Source organism: Electrona antarctica (genome assembly GCF_951216825.1).
Source record: "Electrona antarctica genome assembly, chromosome: 4".
In the NCBI taxonomy this organism is placed as follows: domain Eukaryota; kingdom Metazoa; phylum Chordata; class Actinopteri; order Myctophiformes; family Myctophidae; genus Electrona; species Electrona antarctica.
In genome coordinates this window covers 61,888,338-61,893,237 of record NC_136809.1, presented here as the reverse complement: position 1 = coordinate 61,893,237, position 4,900 = coordinate 61,888,338, and positions in this window count along the sequence as shown.

Sequence of the window (4,900 nt, the reverse complement as noted above, 5' to 3'; positions counted from 1 at the left end):
TGTCTAGGCCCCGCGGCTGGATCCCCACCCACACTGTGGTGGGGATGCCAACCACGGGAGGGTCCTCCACCTCCCTCCGTACCTGCGACCAGAGCACTCTGTGCTCCAGGCCGATGGCCGGGTCCAAGGCTACAGGATGAGCCCGCAGCCACCTTGCCGCGTGTTGGTAATGCCCCGGCAGTTGCTCCACCCGGGGGGTCTGGTTGTCCCAGACCATCAGGCGCCTTGCCGAGTTCGTGAAGTACAGTCGTAGGAAGTAGCCTGATGGATGAACCACCGGAGCGGCCAGTTCCCTAAGTAAAAATGAAACATAAATGCAGTCCAGTTTCAGCGGGAGGTGTGGCACATCTCTCCCGCCCGTCTCGATATCTGCCAGCATCCGGGCCCTCGCCACGTACTCGTACCGACCTCCCCAAAGGAAGTCGAATACGGTCCGGACGAGGGACCTTCGCATACTGGCCGGCAACGGGTACACGTACGCCAAGTACAGGAGAGACGGCAATATGTCTACCTTCAGAACTAGGACCTTTCCAATCAAGGTCAGAGTCCTAGTCTTCCAGAGACCTAGCTTCCTCTGGACTGCCAGCAGACGCCTGGTCCAGTTGGCCATGGCGTTCTGGGCTGCCTCAAAATCGACCCCCAAGATCCTCAGGGGCCCTTCGCAGAGCGACAGCCCCCCTGGTACCTCCGTCCTACTTCTCCACCGCCCAAAGAACTTGACCGAGGACTTGGCGAGATTGAGATCTGCGCCAGACGCCCGGCCAAATTCCTGGAAAATCTCCAAAGAACGGGTTAGGCTAGCGTCGTTGTCCAATAGCAGGGTGGTATCATCTGCGTACTGAGACAACTTCACCCTCAGGCCTCCGCTACCTGGTACCAGGAATCCCGTCACACCCGCGTCAGCCCTAATGGCTTCCGCTAGGGGCTCCATATAAAGGACGTAGAGAAGGGGTGACAGCGGACACCCCTGTCTCACCCCCGAGTGCAACCTGAAGAACTCTCCGAGGTTACCGTTAACAGAAACTGTGCTCCCCGCTGCTGCGTACAAAGTACGCAGCCACCCAACAAAAACCCTACCAAACCCTAGCCTATCCAAAACGCGAAAAAGAAAACCCAAGTGAACCCTATCAAACGCCTTTGCCTGGTCGAGACCAACCACCATTAGTGGCAGGTGCCTGTCTTCCGCCCATGCGATGGCATCCCTGATGAGGAGGAGATTCCACCTCAAGGAACGCCCCGCCACTCCGCACGTCTGATCCTCGTGGACGACGTAGGGGAGTGCTGTGCCTAGTCGGTCAGCAAGGACCTTTGCTAGTAGTTTATAATCAACACACAGCATGGTCAATGGTCTCCAGTTCTTTAAGTCGGAGGCGTCTCCCTTCTTAAAAAGAAGGGAAATCACCCCCTTGGCCAAAGACCCTCCCAATACTCCAGTGCGGAGCACTTCGGATAACACCTCCAGAACCACCGGACCAAGTATGCCCCAAAACTTGAGGTAGAACTCGGCCGGTAGCCCGTCAATGCCAGGCACCTTCCGCCTTCCCATTCTACGGAGGGCACTCTCGAGCTCTTCGAGTGTGAGCGGTTCCTCCATAGCTTGCGCTATGTCAAGTGGCACCCGCCGGGTTAGGAGATCCAACATCACCTCCCCTCCCCCTACATCTACATCTCTCTCCACGAAAACGGACTGGTAATGGAGAGTGGCGGCACGCACCATCTCATCCACCCCAGTCACAACTCTACCCTGCTCATCTATGATCCCCGTGTGTACATGTTTGACCTTTCCAGCCCGTACAGAGCTGAAAAAGGCTGCGGAGCACGTCTCGTCCTTCTCCATGAAGTCGTGCCGCGTGCGCATCAAGTACCCACGAGCCCTACGTTCATAGACATCCCTAAGCCTCGCTTTGAGGGAGTCACAAGCTTGCTGATCTACAGCGCCGCTCTCGTTACCGACAGCGTACTCGAGCTCGAGAAGCCGTTGGAGACGAGACACCTCCCTCCTCGCCTCCCGCGCCTTCCTTCTACCGTACCTAACTGCAAAATCTCTGATCCGCTCCTTGGCTACCTCCCACCACTCCATCACACCCGAACAAAGCGACCTGATCCCCTCCAGGCCCCGGAAGAAGTCAACAAAGGTGGCTACAAACTCATCCTGTTCCAGGACACTGGAGTTCAACCTCCAATATCCCGGACCAAAGACCGGGCCACCAGCCTGGACACGGAAAAGTACTCCGTCGTGGTCGGAGAAAAAGGTCGGGACGACCCTTCCCGACAACAGGCCCAAGGACTCCGATACCAGCACGTAGTCCAGTCTCCTGGACACCCCCTGTGAGTTGCGCCATGTGGGACCGTCCAGTCGCGGCATTACTTCCCTCCCCCCATCTACCAACTTGAACACCCTCATCAAAGTCTCCAACTTTTTGACACTTGTGTCCCCCCCACCCCCCAGTTCACAATTAAAATCCCCTCCCACAATTACTACTCTATTCGTTACACAAAAAGGCAACATCTCCTCAAACATTTCCCCCCTCTCAGCCACCCTTTGCGGACCATACACTACCACCACCCTCATCTTACACCCCCGATATTCTATATCTGCCCCTACTACCCTCCCCTGCCGCACTACAAACACCTCTTCCACCCTCACCTCCTTACTCCCAAACAGTATCCCCACCCCTGATGAGTGAACCCCTCCCACACTCCATACCGACTCCCCCCACACCCATTCCCTACTAAATCTAAGCACATCCCCACGATCCCTCAGGTGCACCTCTTGCAAAAAACAAATTGTAGGTCCCTGAGCTCTCATAAAATCAAAAACTGCCCTTCTCTTGACATTGTCCCTCAGACCTCTCACATTGAATGACCCCACACTCAGAGACCCTTCCATTTTATATTATGGGAAACATAACCGACACACAACAAAAAAACCATCAGGGGCTGGCATCAGAGTCGTCCGACCAATCTGGGACTACTCGAGAAATCAACCCCAATCCATCACTTAGGTCCGACTCGGACAGCGTAAGGCCCTTCCCATGTCCACCCTCTTCTTCACTCTGCTCCGAGCTTCCCCCCCCCCCCCGCTTCCTTGCTGTCCCCTGTGGCTGTCTCAGGCTTCCCAAGTGACCCTGGTGCGAAAAGCTTTGTCATATCTTCTTTCTTTTTCTGTGTCTGTTCGTAACTCGACACGTCGCTGTTCTCCCCCAACACCTGCCCCCTTTCATCCCCACCCTCCTCCCTCACCTTCTCTCCTCCCCCCTCTCTCCTGTCTTGACCTTCCCCCCCGACCGCCTCTTCCTCCGCCTCCGCTGTTGAAAACACCACCTCCCCCCTCTCCATTCTGGCCTTCTTCCCCTCTCTGCCCTCAGCGCTTCTGGTTTTCCTACTCTTCTTCTTCCTAACATTTCCCCCTGACCCCCCCTCGGCAGCCCCCTCTGCCCCACCCTCTCCGATCTGGTCTATACATTCCACGTAAACTTCCCCCTCTCCGCCACTCCCGACCCCGCCTCCCCCCACACTGTCCATCTGCTGCTCCTCCCCCGTAGCGCCTCCGCCAGGTTCCTCCTCTGTCGCCGGCTCCGGTCCAGCGTCCGGTCCACTCTCCAGGTTCAGAGCAAGCACCGCTTCCGGTTCCCGCTCTGCACTGTCCTCTCGCCCTCCGCTGTCGCTGGCTCCGACCGCACGGGCATACGCCCTGCCCGGGCAAGTCCTGTCCTCATGGTCCTTACTCCCACATACTCCGCAGGCCCTCGGGAATGGGCACCTGTAGGACTCGTGCCCGTAGGCCGTGCAGTGGCGACACCACACAAATCCGCATGCGCCCTCCTTGTGGCCATGTTTTTTGCACCTCCTACAATAAGGCGGTTGCCTGTTGTAAAATAGGAACCCCTTGTCTCCGGCGATGCTGAATTGGGCCGGAGGGTGCGCCATCCCCTCAAACCCACCTTGGTCGTCCCGCAGCAGCACCTGGAACTGGGTCTTGCCTGTCCAGAAGCCCAACCCATCGGTGATTTTTCTGTTTCCAGCCAACACTTCCCCATACACAGACAGAAATCTTACGATCTGATCCCCCGTGACGTATGGGTTGTACATCTGTACTGTGATCAGCTTAAAATTAGGTCTGTCCAGGTTCAAAATCTCGTATTCAGAAAAAGGTTTCTCACCCCCCTTCCTTTTGCAGATATCCAGCACGTCCTCTGCTACTCCAGTAGTGGTGAACGTCACGTCAAAGCTCCTCTCCAATGCGTTGCTCTGTAGGCAGTAAACGTTCTCCACCTTCAGCTTGAGCTGGCCCATCAATATGCTCCGTCCAAATGCCTCGCGCTGCAACATGGTAAATGACGCCTTCCTCCATCGGAACCTCACTGTATTGCGTAATCCAGCCCTTGGCAGTGTTTGCCCGGACGTGGAAGCCATCACGGATGCGTTTTCAGCCCGAGAAAACGCTCCCGGCCTCCACGTTGAAGAATCCTTCCAAAAAAAACTTTTTTTTTTTTTTTTTTTTTCGCTAAGTCTCGATCTGTGTCTCAACTTGATCTTAGCCAAAAGGCCGAGAAGCGATAACCCTCAAACTGACTGCTGTGAAGTCCGCTTCCTAGGCTAACGACATTCCCATCCGGTCTGATACCCACTTAGTCATCACCATATACCCACTTGGGCATTAGCATAACAATGACCTCTGTGACCTCTCTAAGGACCCATTGGCAGATGCTTACAGCACCGTGGAGTATGCAAGCTTGCAGATCTGCTATTTTCATAACATTTCAAAAATGACAAAAGTGGCCCATCCACATGCATGCTTGTAGGTAGCCATTTTCAACAACTTCCGTTGGTCGCAGAGGCTCGGGATTGCCACCGTTGGAAAGCTCGCACCTGAGATAGGGGGGGGGGGGGAGTGGAG